We start from the raw sequence: 18,218 nt of genomic DNA, 5'->3' as shown, positions 1-18,218 counted from the left end.
AGCGAGACCTTAAAGAGAGATGGATAGATAGATAGATAGATAGATAGAGAGAGAGAGAGAGAGAGAGAGAGAGAGAGAGAGAGAGAGAGAGAGAGAGAGAGAGAGAGCTTTCCATTCTCGCTGAATTTATCATTCTTTCCGATCCTTTCACGCCCACGCTCGTTCATCACTAGCACGAAGATACAACGCCATTGTTTCGCCTTGCTTTAGTATCCTTCTCTCTCTCTCTCTCTCTCTCTCTCTCTCTCTTTCTGTCTCTTTTTTTCTCTATCTTTGTCTCTCTCTCTCTTTTACTCAATTTCCTCTCTCATTTTATTTTAATTTTTCTTTCTTTCTTTTTCTTTGTTTTTTTTTAATGAAGAGATCCATAAATGGGAACAGACTTGGATTTCGTCCGTAATATATATATATATATATTATACATATATATGTGTGTATGTATGTATGTATGTATGTATGTATGTATGTATGTATGTATGTATGTATGTATGTACTTAATCGTTATCCCTTTCGATAATCCCTTTCGTCCTACGTAAGTACTTGCAAGGAAGATTAGCCACGAATATTGTCTTGTCGTCTCGTTATGGTTCACAGACCGCTTTGATAATAATAAATTATAGTTTAACTTTTAACTTTTAACTTTTAACGTTACTTTTGATATCGTTAGTTTTCTATATATAAAGGATAATTAAATAACATATATATAATAACAATGACAATTAAATAATATATATATATAATAACAATGATAATAAAATAATATATATATATAATAAGTATTTATAATTAAATATATATATTTAATTATATAAATATATATACAATTAGATATGCATATATATATATATATATATATATATATATATATATATAAAATGACAATAATAATTAATTACCTATCATATTAAATAGAGACGATAGATAGACGAATAGACAGACGAATATAGAAAACTTTCATAGAATTTAATTTACTTAAATTATATTATATAATAAATTAAATTAATAAACCCTCTTCAAAAAGAAAAAGAAAAAAAAGAGAGAGAGAGAGAGAGAGAGAGAGAAGATATCATCAATCTTATTATCAACGGAATCGTATAATTATTAAAACGATTAGGACGAATCCTCCGACCCTAGAAACGATGCCTTTTCTTTTTCTCTTATCTTTTATCTTCTTTATCAACCCCCGTATAAAAATAAATCACGTTCACGCGCATCGGACGTATTAATAATAAACGTTAGAAGAACTTTTAGTATTAGTTTAGTATTAACATAAGTTTCTCTCGTTTAATTATGCACGCGATCATCGTATTTACACGATTGTTAAATGGGAAATACGTTAAAATCGTAATTGAGAGAAACGTTTAACAACTATTACTACTACCACTACTGTTTACCTCACCCGATATCCACTCACACCCCTGTGGTCGTAACGAGTAATTCACCCCATCCACCCAACCAATCCCTACCCCACCCACCACCCACTCTGGAAAAGTTTAATATCGACTTGTTATGTTGGACACACATCAAGGACACACATACTCTATCGGTTAAACCGATATATTTACATATATACATGTGTGTGTATGTGTGTGTGTATGTGTGATTAAAACACGATCATGGTGGTCCATAGTGCTTAGGCACGAGGCCAACTTATTAAACAATGGTGTGAAAGATCACGTCGGGTTCTCTCTCACCCCTTCTACCCCTTCTCTCAACCTCGAAATATCATTCCTCCCTCTTCTCCTTCACCCTCTCATCCCATCACCACCATTCGTTCGACTTTTACGCGTCAGCCGGTCGGCTGCCAAGTGCCAATTAAATTTACCGTCCGTCACCCTCTTCCACACGCTTCTCTTAACTTCTTTTGATTCTATTGTTGTTATTTCTTTTGTTCATTTTTTTATTTTTTTATTTTTATTATATATACATATGTATTATATATATTATATATATTATGTATTATATTATCATATTTATTATTATATGTATTATATTATTATATTTATTATATTTTTTTATTTTTATTATATATATATATATGTATATATATATTTCTGTCTTTCATTTTTTATTATCGTTTTCGTTCCTTCTTCTTCTTCTTCTTATTATTTCTGTTCATTTAATTCTTGTTCAAACATAAGATTACTTCTCGGACCACTAACAAAGAGATTAGATATATCAGAGAAAGATTTCGATGTTAGTATTGATTGAAATAAAATCGTATTATATCGGAATATATCAAATTTGTTTAATCAGTTTGATCTTACTTATCACCTCTAATGAATAATAATAATATAATAATAATAATAACAATAATAAATGAAAATGAATGTTGCAAGTGACATATTACATCGTTCGGATATACGTAACTAAAGTGATTAATTTATAACCAAATCATCATTATAATAATAATAATAATAATAATAATAATAATAATAATAATAATAATAACAATAATTATATAAACAATAATAATAATAATAATTATTATTATTTATACCCATTCATATCGTCTGGATTTATTTCGTATCTACGGAGTTTTGCTTGATGTCACGTACAAAAACACATATCACACACACACCATACACAAACAGACAAAGAGAGAGAGAGAGAGAGAAAGAGAGAGAAAGCATACATATGGACGTCAGGGAGCGAATGAAATATCTAACGAAATGTGATTCGTTTTTAACGTATAAACCATTTTTAATATAAGTTGGTATACGTTAGGAGAGAGATTTATGTTCAACGAGAATTCTTATGGGGGGAGGGATCCTTCTTTTTTCTTTCTCTCTTTCTCTTCTTCCCCTCCTTTTTCCCGTAGACACGTCGTCTAATAAAAAGTAAAAAAAAAGAAACAAAATATATAAAAAGAAAAAACAAAAAAAGAAGAAGAAGAAGAAGAAGAAGAAGAAGTAGATACGAAGAAAATATAATGGATCTCGATTTCTCTTTAAACGAGAAACAGACGGTAACTACTTTCTCGAGATAAAAAAAAGAAAAACAAAAAAATTATGCGACTCATTTGTGGTGCGATCACCCTTCCATTCGTTGGCAATATTACGTTGGAGTATAATTATCGCATAGAATTGGCCAAGTTCGAGTTTTACGTTCCCTTCTCTTCCTCTACCCTCTACCCTTTAATCCCTACTCTCTATTAACTTTTATCCCAACAATTCTCTGTTGTCGTTGATCATCTCTCTAGTTAACCCCACCACCTCCAGAGGATCGTCGCAGGATACACTATAATTCGCAGAAAATATAAAATGGGGTAAAATGGGGAAAATGTGATAACCAATGGCCGAGAGAGTGGTTAATTCTGTTTTTGGTCTGTTGACTACTTTTGCTTAGGGTAAATAATATCTACATATGGGGGAAAATTGCTCTCTGCGGTCTCGTAAAAACAAAACCGAGATAATCAAATGCTCTCCTCGATCATCGGAGTTTCAAACGTTTCGTTTAAACCATTAGAAATTAATGAGGATGAAATTATTCGAACTACATTGTCTCTTTATTCTCGTATTTGTCTTTTTTTTTTCTGTTCTTTATTTTTTTTTTTTTGTATTGTATTGTATTTCTTTTTTCGTTTTTCTTTCGTTCTCTTCTAGAATAAAGTCGTCTTTTATTTTTCGACTTTTATTTTATTTTACGTTCCTTTTTTTTTATTATCTCTTTCTTCTCCTTTCGATTTTATCTCCAACTGTTGGTGTTCCGTCGTTAAATGTCTGATCGTATAAACGTGTATGTTTCTACTAGAATTTTCTATTAGTAGTTAAACTAAGGAAATATAAAGTCGGTAAAATGGTAGAATGCGTTTGTTGCCTCTTGACTTTTTTATTTGATTGTTTGACGTACGTTAAATTTACGTTTGTTCTGTCTCCTTTTCTTTTTTTGTTAATATGAAATTATTTGTATGTAAATATATATAAAATGTATTATAAGAAATTGTAGATATAAGATTATATAATAATTTATATATATATATATATATATATATATATATTAACTAATTATTGTAAGAATTCTATAATAATTTGTATGCATTAATTACTAATATTTAACTGCATAATAATTTGTATATATTAATTAAAAATTTTAAACACATAATTTATATATATTTAAAAAATATCTGTAAATGTATACAAATATATATATATATATATATATATATATATATATTATATACTTACAAAATTATATAATAATTAGTATATATTAACTAACAATTGCAAACATACGTAATTTATATATATATTTTTTTTTAAATTGTAAAAACACAATTTTATGTTTCTAATTTTAATTTCATGTTCTTTTTTTTTGAATACGAAATTGTAAATATATATACATACATACGTACATACATACATACAGAATTATATAATAAATTTTATAAATAAAATTGTAATATCCAATTTTTTAATAATTTTTATATATTAACAAATAATTCCAGAAACATACATAATTTCTACATATTTACAAAATTGTAAATACACACTAATATATATTGTTTATTCCATGTTACCATGTATTTTTGCGAATGCTTTTGTACGACTACAAACATTTTCTAGTTTACTTCATTTCTCGATACGAGAGAAAGAGAGAGGTCCAATAAAATTGAACGCTACTGTAATTCGCGTTACAATCTAACTCGTTCCTGCTGTTTCATTCATCGATTCGTTTTTCCATGCAATTCGCGAAGTACTTTTGACGGGGATAAAAACATTTCGTGCGTGGTGGGATAAAAGAAAAAAAAAAAAAGAGAATGAAAAAGAAAAAAAAAGGAAGGAAAAGGGAAAGATTTGGATCTAAAAAAAAAAAAACAAACAAAGAAAAAATAGGAAATAATACGAAATATGTATAGGTGAATACACGTTTTCAATATACCGTAAATACGTAACACACACATACACATACACATATCAAAGAGACACACACATAAGCACGCACGATAGATTCCATGTTGCATATAGATCTACACGCATACGTTACGGCTTTGTGTCCCTTTGCAAAAGAGAATGAAAATATTTTGAAAAAACTATTCTATCTGCGAATCGCGATGAGAAAATCTTTTTCTCTTTTCTTCCTTCCTTTTATTTGTTTTTCTTTTCTTTTTTTTCTTTTTTTATCGATCAATGCCAACACAGATTTCTATCGTGAATTGAATATACCAGTGTATCTTTATCTACGCACACGTTTACGCACGCGCTTTTGTATGTGTGTACGTACAGATTGGCTGATTTTCTTTCTTTTTTCTCTTTTTTTCTATTTGCTTGTTTATTATAAAAAAAAAAAATCTATACCGAAAAATATAACGAGTTAAAAAAAAAAAAGAAAGGAAGAGAACGGATTAAAGAAAAATATAATAAACAAATAGAAAAAAATATGAAAAGATAAAAGAATACATGCGCGCGTGTGTGTGTATGTTCGTCGAGTTAAAAGAAACGAAAGAAAAAAGAAAAAGAAAAAGAGAAAGAGAAAGGGAAAGGGAAAAGAAATTAACGAGAAAACCTTCGAATATAATAACCACAACGATTTATCAACAATTTTAATCGATTCGAAGTAATTGTCGGAATGTAATCAATTTATGCAATAAAATGGGAATCACCCTGTATGTACGTGCGTTAGATTGGCTGTTTGGTCGGTAGCAAACCCTCGAACCATACGAAATCGTCTAAACAAAATTTCAATTTCTCTATACCTATCCCATCCTTCTCTTTCTCTCTCCCTCTCTCTCTCTCTTTCTCTCTCTCTTTTTCTCTCACTCTCTCTCTCTCTCTCTCTCTCTCTCTCTCTCTCTCTCTCTCTCTGTCTGTGTCTCTCTCTTTCGGACCAGGGAGCAATATGAAACAAGAGAGCTCTGGCACGGCGTGTGTCAAGAGCAGACTGACAAGCCGCCATAATAGGAGCGACCCACTGGATAGGTGAACGTACGCGTACCTATATATAATATATATATATATATATATATATATATATATGCATAAATATAATATATATATGTATATATATGTTTCTATATACATAGATATGTATGAGTGTAATATATATATATGTAGGTATATATATATATATTGCTATCTACATATATATGCACGAATGCAATATATATATATATACATATGTATGTATGTATGTATGTATGTATGTACGTATGTATGTATGTATATATATTCGTGCATTCTCTCATATATATATATTTGTATATGTGTATATGTATGTGAAAATCAGGCACTTTCGACATCTCGTTAATAGGCGATCTCTCTCTCTCTCTCTCTCTCTCTCTCTCTCTTTCTCTGTCTCTATCTCTCTCTTTCTCTCAATTGCGTTATCTGTTATTTTTTACGCATCGATACAGTCGCATACAAATTGAATTAATTATTTAATTAATTACCAATACGCGCATTTTCCAAATTGAAATGAATTGTTTTACCTTACTGTTTTCAAAGTGTTTTTCTTTCTCTTTTTCTCTCTTATTCACGTACCTTTTACTCTCTCTCTCTTTCTCTCTCTCTCTTTGTTTCTCTCTTCTTTCTTTTTTATTCTTTTTTTTAAATAACAATCTCTGATAGAATATGGTGAATACCAGTTGGGATTATTTAAATCGTCATTGGACACTCCGATGGATGAACAAAAAAGAAAAAAAGAAAAAATAATCAAAAAAAACGTCGAGGGGCGTGAGAACGTAGGAATAAATTTTCGAATCGTTCCGATATAATTCCCTTTTAAATATGCGTACGCGTTCTCTTTCGGTACAATGAATATTATCTGTAAAGAGTCGGGAGAATGAAAAAGAAAAAAAGAAAAACAAAAAAAAAGAAGAAAGAGAGGAGGAAGGAGAAAAAAAATTGAAAAAATGAAATAAAAAAAAAGAAAGAAAAAAAGAGGAAGAGGTGCCAACAACGAAGTTCGTTTTCAATATAAATTTCAAAATGACGCTTGCGAATGCAAATAAATATTGATTTACGTAATTCAAACGAATTCATTCATTCATATAGTAAGAGATAAATTATATATTCGACGAAAAGAGAGAGAGAGAGAGAAAGAGCGAGATATTAATTGTAATTAATATATGATACTAATAATGACATTCGATCTAGTATCATTAATCGATTTACAATAACTAAATGTACAAAATAATAACTAAAATATAATACGATATATAATAATATATATATAAAGTAATGTGTTATATAATGTATATATGTAAAGTAAAGTGTTATAGTATACGTCGCAAACATTTTTATGCGAAAGTGAAGAAGCTTAAACATTTGATATTAAACGATTACAGTAAAAACGAATGTAAAGAAGAGATTGTAGTGGTTTGAAGAAAGTGTGAATAAATAGATAGATAGATAAGTAAATAGATATGTACTCAACATATTTAGGTATGTTCATTCCGATGAGTGAAATCGTACGTAAGACGTAAACTCTAACATTTATTCGTCCTACGGTAACCTTCAGTTCCTCGAGTTCTCTAAATGGTTTTGGTCTCTATATTGTGGACTATAGTTCGGTCAAAACTCTCTTTCTTGATCCTTTGATAAAAACCTTTGAGAGAGAAAGAGAAAGAAACAGAAAGAAAGAAAGAGAGAGAGAGAGAGAGAGAGAGAGAGAGAACAATTTCAACGATTACTTGTTCGATCAGAAGGATTAAAGAGAAAGAGAAAGATAGATAAAGAGAGAGAGAGAGAGAAAACTGATGTAAAGGTATTCTCTCTCTCTCTCTCTCTCTCTTTCTCTCTCTCTCTCTCTCTCTCTCTTTCTTTCTCTCTGTCTTTCTATCTATCTATTTGTCTCTTTCTTCCCTTCTTTGAAAGTGCCATGTCGACGCACAGTAAAAGCCACAACGGTGAACCAACTCGAAGTTTATACGGTAGGGATGTAGAGGGTGGTAAAAGAGGGTGAAGAGAGGAAGGGAGAGGTTTGGTTGTCCCTGACAATCGCTTTTAAGCTTCCACTCGGTTTCTCTTCTGTTCTCTTCTGTTTCTCAGTCCGAGAGTTTCGTAGTCGGTGGGAAAGATTCGGGGTTAGAGGGGGTAAGGGGTGCATTGGGAGAAGGGGTAGCAGAGAAGGTTTTGAACGCATGGTTCGGACATTTCTCTGAGCCGTTTAGTTGCTCTTGACCAACTTCGAGAGAATTCTATTCTCTGGCGCGTCCCATTGGTCCTCTCTTTGTGGTTAGTTGTGTTGGATGAGATACATTCGTACATGTGTACGTACGTACGTAGTTACGTCGTACTTATGTATTTACGTATATATACATGTAAATATGTATGTATGTATTTATGGATTTATGTATGTATGTATGTATGTATGTATGTATGTATGTATGTATGTATGTATGTATGGGTGCCCGAGTTTCGACGATTTCGTATCTCACAAAGATACGACACTCTGGGTTTATCTTTATCTATTAATGAATTTAAAGTGAATCATCCTCATCACCTATTTCTTCTAATCCACTACTTCTATCGGAACTCTTAGATATGATATTTATTTATTTATTTATTTATTTTATTTCAACTTGGTTTCTTTATGTTTGTAATTTTTTTATTTTGACGAGATAAAAAGGAAGATGGAGTTTTCGATTTATCGATTACGAAAATGATCGTACGTTAGATATGTATGTATGTATGTATGTATGTATGTATGTATGTATGTGTTATGATATTATTCAGCTAAAAGTGTTTACGAGGTGATCATCGTTCAGGAAGCTTTGAAAAACTTTTTATTAACACCTAACTCTAACTCCGTCCATGACTTTGCTTTTCGCATTAAAGTTTCATTTCGCGTTGACTCTATACCGAAATAATTTCACGGTGAACGCGCACGAAATCTCTGCTCCTGTATATACAGGGTGTCCCGACGCAACTGGAATCGCAAGCTTAGTATCTTTTAAATCATTGATAATGAACAAAAAAGATGTTATAGGTACAATTTTATCCACTACTGTGCACAGATGCGTTAGAAAAATGTAACTGCGTATTTTTCTTTTTTCTTTTTTTTTCATATTTTCAACCGCATCGATCGATGCAGTTTTCTTTTTTATGCACTGTATAAAGGTATTAACATAATAATGTTCAAAACTTCAACGAAATTTTTTTTTAGAAAATTATCGCAGCTAAATTAATTCTGAATTATTTCGGCTATAGTTAAATCTATAGGGTTTAGATTATAACTATGTTAATAATTTTACGTAGAATACAATAAATTGCATCGATCGAAGAATCAAAAATATAGATTCTCCATTATAAAAAAAAAAGAAACGCATAGTTGCATTTTTCTGACTCAACGATGCGCAAAAGTTTATAAAATTATTTGAGTATTTATACACCCACTAATACGTTTAGTACAATTTCATTTTGACTTCGAACACTTTTCTATTTTTAAGGAGATATAGTTTGTTTCAGTTCCGTGGGACACCCTATACATATATATACATATATATACACATACACACACATGCTCTCTCTCTCTCTCTCTCTTTCTCTTTTTCTTTTTTTCTTTCTCTTTCTACCTCCTTCGCTAGCTAGAGACTATGTGTGAAGTATTATATGATGGCGAAGCAGGCCAGAGGTTGTTCGCTCTCTTAGAAATTTAATTTTGCGACACGCCGTAGAAAAGGAAGAAGAAGAAGAAGAAGAAGAAGAAAAAGAAGAAGGGAAAAAAAGGGTTTTGGTGGTAGACGAAAAGCAAAATCGTGCCTATTCCTGACGTTCCTTAGGGAGATGCATGACATTCGTATATATATCTACCATAGACAAATATAATACCTAGACAGTAATAATAATAATAATAATAATAATAATAATAACAAATAACTAACTTTATATTTAGAATTTAACTTAATAAAAAAAAAAAGAAGTAAAAGAAGAAGATAATACAGCGACAGTTCATTGATTTCATAAAATTCGTTCGATTTTATTATAGATAAATAGAAAATCGATGATTACGATAGGAACGTTGTTTGATCGTAAAAAAATAAATAAATAAAAATTTCTGTGAAACGTGATATTGAAGTTATAAAAGAAAGAAAGAGATAGAGAAAAAGAGAAAGAGAGAGATGAAAAAGGAAGCAATATCCGGAGAGAACAAAGCAGAAATCGAGACGCGAAATATTGACTGTAACGTAGTCTCGAGAAACTCGAGGACCTTACCCTTCGGAATATTTCGCATATTCGAGTTTCTATTTTTGCTCTGGAAAAAGGATCGTGACCGATCTGTATCATATATGTAGGTGTAGCTGTACGTGTTAGTATATGTGTGTCAGTATATGTGTGTGCTCGAGCATTTGCAAAACCTGCGAAAAAGCTCGTCGACGAAAAGAAGAAAACGACATGACGAATGTCTATGTATATATATATATGTGGTATAGTATTTCTATACGATCTGTTAAATAGTAGTTACAGTACATACATATGTACGTGTATATATATATATATATGTGAGACGACAAGATGGTCGTCAGGAGTCGTAGAACATTCATATATAAATATCACCACGAGTGGTATGCAAGTTAGAATTTTTGTTTCTTTTATTGGTAGACGTGGAGAACTACGTTGGGAGATCGTTAGCTCGTAATGAAAAATAAAAAAAAAATAAATAAATAAATAAAAAAGAAAATAGAGGAAATAATTTTTTTTCTGCACGGAGAAACAAACGTCGAAAATGAAATGATTTTTTTCTTTTCTTTTTATTATTTTTATCTTTTTTTGTGAGATAGGAGTTTCGATTTTAAGGGGATAAATGAAGCAACTGTTTCTATTCCACTCTTTCCCCCTATAGTTACCCTTATCCTTACCGTAAATCCTCTTTTCACCATTAATGTCCCATAATGTCCGAGTCTGAACTATATATTTCTTTCTGTCTCTATCTCTCTTTCCTTTCTTCTTCTCCTCTTCTTCTTTATTCCCCTTTTCGTTCTATTCATTTTTTTCATTCTCTTCCTCTCGGACCCTTCTTCTCGATGTGTCTATATATATATATATATATTTTATGTATATGTGCGTATAAAATATATATAATAAATATAATAAATTTGTCTTATATATATATATATTATATACGTAACAGTATAATAAAATATATATATAATATATAATACATATGTATAAAATAAATAAATATATAGATAGACAGTACGTGTATGTTAACATATGCGTTACGATGGTCGTTATTTACGAGTTGATTGCAAAAGAGGGAATGTAATAATAAAAAAAAAGAAGAAAGAAAGAAGAATAGAAAGAAACGACCTTGACCTTTGCTTTGTGAGCAATGAAATATAGTCTCGAAGTAACCTCGAAGTCCTATTGTAACGATATGCGCAACATGCGGTCAATCTAACACGTTACGGACGGGTAGAAAATATATTCAACGTTTTGAAAATAAATTAATTTCTTTTTTATTTGACAGAGAAATAAAAGAAGAAGAAGAGAGAGAGAGAGAGAGAGAGAGAGAGAGAGTAAAAACGATCTAACAACTGTCGTTAAAATTTTTCTCGCGTATTACATCGGAACAAAGAGAGATACTACATCTATCATTCTAGTTATATCTATAATAAATATTAATTATTTGTATAGACACACACAAAGGAACATACGTGTATGTATGTTTGAGCTGTTTATTTCGAAAGTGATATAAAACCATTTTTCAAAAAGAATTAAATCAACGTTTATAATGGTTACAATTTTACGTGGTCTTTTCATGTTGAAATAATTTATTGACAATAAAGAAATGGATTTACCGTTATCAAAAAAAAATATATATGTATATATATATTATAATTTAATTAAATATTAATATTTAATAAATACAATAATAACATTGGAAAAGATTATAAATAATAATAATAATATATAATAATTAATAATTTATAATCTTCAATACAACGAATGAGTTAATAAATTCCGTTCTAGTAAAAAAAGAAAAAAAGAAAAAAGAGAAAAAGAAAAAGATTACAAACACACAAAAAGAATTTAACCAAATATTAATTCGAATAATAAAAAAAACAAAAAAAAAAAAGAAAAGAAAAGATCGAATTGAAAAATATTACGAAACTGTGATATAAAACAATTTCATATTAAAACAGCTTTCATCGAGAAATCATTTCGACCTTTCACCGAGCTTTCTCCTTAATTTCTTTTCTTCTGATTTTTTTTTCTCTACATTCTTTCCATCCATCCATCCATCCATCCATCCATCCATCCATCCATCCGATCCGTCCATCCGTCCATCCGTCCATCCATCTTCTTCCATTCGCATATATCGTCGTTCGTTCTTTCAACGAGCCAGCACGAGCTAGCACTCACTTCTTCTCTTCTCTCTTCTTCTCTTCTCTTTTCTCTCTTCTTCTCTTCTCTTTTCTTCAGCAGACACACCATCGAGAAGGTAAGAAAGGAAAGATCGCGAAACGAGAAGCGCGTGACGCAGAGAAATGGCATTTCTAAAGAAGGCACGAGAGGAACCTTCTGACAAGGCGCTCACAATGCTCCAGGACGTCCTTCTGAATTTATGCACGTGTCAAAGTCTAACCGTGCTTGCACTTTGGTATGCCCATGAATACTTGTTATACTGTGCGATATCAGAAAAAAAGAGGAAAAAAAAAATATTCAAAAAGAAAAATGAAAGAAAAGAAGAAGAAGAAGAGAAGATACAAAAGAACCGGAGAGAGAAAGAGAGAGAGAGAATGATTTCCAGAAGCAAATTTTCCTTGGGTTCAAATGTCATGGTTATATATGTCTATGTATATATATATATATATATATATATATATATATATATATATATATATATGTATATGTATGTATAGATAGGTACGTCGAAAACGTGTCGAATTACTCGTAAGATCTTTTCTTTTTATCGTTAATTCTCTTTCTTCGTCCCATCTCTTTTCACCCTTTATCGTAACTCTCATCAATTTTTATTTCAATATCAATTTTCATCACGGAAAATTATATTCTCGAAAAACTATATCGTTGATATTAAAACTATATATTAAAGCGAAGGGATAGGAGAGGAATAGATACACGGATTGATTGATTCGAATTTTATACGAATTTTTTTGTTATGATTTTTGTATTTTATTTATACGATTGATTTGAATATGATTGAGATATTACCGATTTAATTGTTACACTTTTCAAACGTATCACGATTTATTTCTGTTTGAAGAATCGATCGATTGCTATCTTGATAAATTATGATTGATTTCAATTTGGAAAGGTTGTGATTGATCTCATTTTTGAAAAATTATGATTGATTTCGATTTTCAAAAGCGACGATGTTGCTTTCAGTTTTTAAAAATGACAATTGCTTTCATCGAGAAAAAGAAAAAGAAAAAATGATAATAATTAATTCGGATTTAGAAAAATGACGATTCATTTCAATTTTACGAATTGACGATTGATTTCAGTTTTGAAATAATTGATGCTACTGTTAGCAACTTTAAAAAGAAGACTATTGCTTTTAATTTAAAAAAAAAAAAATGGACGATTAATTTCAATTTTGGAAAGTGTCGATTGACATCAATTTTAAAAAATAACGACGGCTTCGGATGTAAAAAAAAAATGGCGATTAATTTTTATTTTGAGAAATGACGATCGTTTTCGTTTCAGAAAGAAAATCACGATTGTTAAAAAAAAATGTCGATCGATATCAGAGCACGTATCAATTTTAAAAAACGACGATCGATTTTAATTTCCAAATGTGTCTATTAATTTGAATTTATAAAAACGTCGATTCGATTTTGAATGTGAAAAGGAACGCCGATTGATTCCAATCGAAAAAAAAGAAGAAGAAGAAAAAAACAAAAAGGAAAAAAGAAAAAGAATTCGACTTACAAAAAAAAAAAAAAAAAAAAATTAACAATTAACATCAATCTTGAGGTACGACGATGGATTACAATAGAAAACAAAATTTGCCGATTAATATCAACATTTTAATTTTTAATTTAATTCCTCAATTTGTTGTAATTGAATTGTTTAATTTGAATGAAATTCGATGGGATAATTGATCGAAAATTAATTCGATGGAAACTCTTATATCGTCGATATCTATTTTCCGTATATACAAGGCGCGTTGTAAATAATCTAAACGATTATTTACAGTGTGAGTGGTAAATTGATGAGGAAGAGATAAAACGAAGAATAAAGATTTGTCTGTAAGTTTGTTTTTCGGATGAGAAAATTCCTAAAGAAATTACGAAACGTTTAGAATCCTAATTTATATAATAATTATAAGTCGCAACTCATTCGTGATTACGTCTAACGAATCCAACAAAGATGGCTACGTTGAAAATGCATTTGCTTTTCGGTAGGGTTGCTTTCGTCTTCGTCTTTGTCGTTGTCGCGTCGTATCTTCTTCGCTCGCTTTTACTGGCAATTAACAGAAGGGGACGGCAAAATTCGCTATCTACAAAATTGCTGCATTAACGTGGGACGTGCCACTGAAATATAGCACGATCTCTCTTTTCTTCTCGTACTAAGAGAATCAAGGAAAAGGGAAGGTGTACCTTCTCCTTATCGTGTCTGTCTCTTTTTCTCTTTCTTCCTCCACTTAACCATCCTTTCTTCTCGAGAAAAAAGAAGGTATGAAAAAAAAAGAATGAGAGAGAGAGAGAGAGAGAGAGAGAGAGAGAAAGAATGTATTTACATCGTGATCATTATTGTTCCTTTACCGGAGACTAGAGACTCTGTTTAATTTTATTAATTACCAACGAAGTTGTAAAAAATATTCCTAGAAGAATAATACAATAATAACGTCGAATTTAAATCGACTCTATCGAGGAAAACGAAAGAAAGATTTTAAAGAAGATTAAGAAAGAATTGTATGACGATATTGAAAAAAAAAAGAAGGATTAAACGACGATATCAAAATTGTAATGTAAAAAGAAAGAAGAAAAAGATGAGAAGAGGTTGAATGATAGAAGAAAATTTAAAAAGAAGAAAAAAAGAAAGAAAGTAAAGGAAGACAAACGAGGATTGAATGATGGTGTTGAAAAAAAAAAAAAGAAAAGAAAAAAGATCGAGAAGAATAAAAAAGAGTTAGATGACGATATCGAGAACGAATCGAAAACGAAAAGAAAAAAAAAAAAAAGAAGAGAAACAAAAGGAAAAAGAATTGAATTTGTGAAAAATATGAAATGAAAGAAACAAGAACTAATTCTCTTTCTCTTCTTCGTGATCATCGATCACGAAAACGAGAAGGTACAAAAGTAAATACAAAAAAATAAAATAAATAAATAAAAAAAACTAAAAAAGAAGAAGAAAAAGAAAACGAAACAGGAAACAAAAAACGAAGTTTTCACAAGAGTCTTTTCTATTTTTCCTAATCGATCTATTATTCGATCGATCGATCGATTACGAAGATTAGTGTTTCCGCGACAAAGGGGACAATACGTATAAAGTTTTACAAATTTATTGTCGAGTATAGGATGATAGGGTGCACGCTCGTTCTCGTCTTTTCTCACGCGTTGCGTGGTCTTAGCCACTTAGTCGCGATGTCATGGCCATCGTCGCCTATATATATATATATATATATATACACATACATACATACATACATATATATATATATATATATATATATATATATTCAGGCACGACGATGTCGACCGCGATGTCGCCAATCCGGCGAAATATATTTTACGCTTGGGAGCAAAGGTGAACTCGGTTGGTACCCTAGAACACACAAGAGAGAGAGAGAGAGAGAGAGAGAGAGAGAATGAAAGAGTGAGAATGAGAGTAAGAGTGAAGGAGAGAGAGAGAGAGAGAGAGAGAGAGAGAGAGAGAGAAATAAATGCACGACGCCTTCCTTATCTCCCAACAATATTGGCGCATTATTCAAGCGAATGCGACAGCGGCACCCCTTCGAGTTTTCGAGAGTAACTGGGATATACCTCGATCGAGTTTATTCGCAACCACAATGATAGCTTATAACTATCTTTAGATAACCTATGCGTTAACGTTTGCGTTTGCGTTTGAGTTTGCTTTTGCTTTTGAGTTTGCGTTTGCGTTTGCGTTTGCGTGTCGCGAGAATATCGCGTGCTTATTCGCCTCAACGAGTTTTATCTTTTACCTTGTTCGCTCTCTCTTTCTATCTTTGTCTATCTTTATGTATCTCTTTCTCTCTCTCTCTCTCTCTCTTTCTCTCTCTTTCTTTCTTTCTTTCTCCATTTCTATGTTTCTCTCTTTTCGTTATTCGATAGAGCACGAGAGACTCGATGCGATATAGGTATACCTACCTGTCGCTTTGAACGCATAAAATCTTTCGACTGGAACAAATGAATATGTGTGAGTAAGATATATGTGTGTGTATTTATGTGGATATACATATTATAGATATGTGTATGTATATATATGTGTGTGTATAAACATATATGAGTATTGTGTATAGATATGTGCGTATAAACATATATGAGTATATATGTATAGATATGTGTGTTTATAGGTATGTATATATACATATATGAATATATATATATATATTTTTTTTTTATTAAATATTTTTTCATTTTCGTGAACTTAACTTCGAAGAACTTTCGTTTGGAATCGTTTTGATTATCACATTAATTAATGAAATTGTTAAGTTATTATTTCTGTTATTTTTCTTTTTTCTTTATCTTTCTTTTTCATTCGTTTTTTTTTTCTTTTTCGTTGTTCTCATAACGAGAGATGGAAGGAAGAGATGAGGATATTGTTTTTCGCACGTCGTCAAGACTGAGAACATTAATCTCGAACGGAAAGGTGAAAAACAATGATTAATGACGCAAGCTCCAAAGGCAACGCTAATAAAGAGATTGCTTTTACGAAGAAAAGTATTTCCTTCGGATAAGCGTTTCTCTTTAAAAACGCGAGCAAATAACTAACTATGTACTAAAAGCCTGCTCGTAAGCGTAACTCGTTCGTACGATACTCTAGTTTCTAATTATATACGTCGTGAGATTGATTATCTCGTGTTTTTGAAAAAAAAAAGAAGAAGAAAAGAAGTGGAAAAAAGAAAAGAGAAATTGATCAACTAAACCAAAACTGATGAAACTTGAAACAATTTCTTAATTTATATAAAAATACATTCGCTTGTATTAGTTTTTTTTCCTTTTTTTTTTTATTCTTCCACGCGTTATATATTTAGACATGTAATAATGAATCGTTAATTATTATTGAATAAAATATTTACGTACGTCGTTTTATTAAAAACATATATATATATATATATATATATATATAATTTTTCAAGAATGATATATTTAATAAAAAATTAACAATTATCGTTAAATATTTTATCTACGCCTTTTTAGTAGATAGAATAAAATTTTCAATTTCATTCTTCCTTTCCTTCTTCTTTTTTTTTTTTTTTTTTTAATAATAAATTTGGAGACGTTTGTTTTCGGAGTTTTATCAAAAAGAAGAAAAAAGAAACAAAGAAAAAAATAATTTCAATAGAACAATTTAAAAAAGATAAAATAGAAGTAGAATTGAATAAAGGGGAATTAGAAAAAATTGAATAAAAAGAAATTTTAATAGAAAAAAGGACTTGTGAAAATATATATCCGAAAGAAAAGAATCATTAGCAAACGTTTGAATTTGAAACGTGAATACCTGTATGATATAATTAAATATCATTTTATAAATAAGTTTTATGATATATAAATAAAAAAGTAGAATGATTTATCGTTTGAAATAATTTTGGTTTCACGTTTCTACGATTATTAGTTACGAAGATATCGTTCATGAAATATTGCCATTCATAAATCGTTTACTACGTCTGTCTGATAGTAGTAAGCGTAACGTAGTAGTAAACGTAGTGAATGAAATAAAACAAAACTGAAAAAAAACAAAGAAAGAAAGAGAGACCAAAACTTGCTTGGTCGCGAATATGATTCATGGAATTTATATACATGCGAATCAATGACTACGAAATAAATGAATCAATTTTGTCAATCGTTTTGATTTTTCTTTTTTTTTTTTCTATTAATATTTTTAGAATAAATCATCAACCAAAGATCATTGTAAAATAGTGAAGTGACAAAATATAAAAAAAACTTTGTTCTCTGATTTCTGACATCTTAAACGAATACAATAAAGAAATTAAATTAATTTATAGTAACTTACAAATATTAAATAGTAAATTTGAAAATGTTTCTTTAAATATTAAACAATAAAGAGAAAAACGAATGGATAAAGAAAATTGTGAAATGATGAAACAAAAAAAAAAGAAGAAGAAGA

At 30.1% G+C, this 18,218-nt stretch overlaps 1 protein-coding gene across 3 annotated transcripts in view; it reads right to left on the bottom strand.

The window, feature by feature from the left end:
- The window catches only part of LOC127070638 (tyrosine-protein kinase transmembrane receptor Ror), a 286,547-nt gene that overhangs the window by 41,741 nt on the left and 226,588 nt on the right, over positions 1-18,218 (bottom strand). The gene's annotated exons all lie outside the window — the stretch shown is intronic.

Source organism: Vespula vulgaris, chromosome 19 (assembly GCF_905475345.1).
Source record: "Vespula vulgaris chromosome 19, iyVesVulg1.1, whole genome shotgun sequence".
Taxonomy (NCBI): Eukaryota; Metazoa; Arthropoda; class Insecta; order Hymenoptera; family Vespidae; genus Vespula; species Vespula vulgaris.
This window is presented reverse-complemented; position numbering and strand designations above follow the sequence as displayed.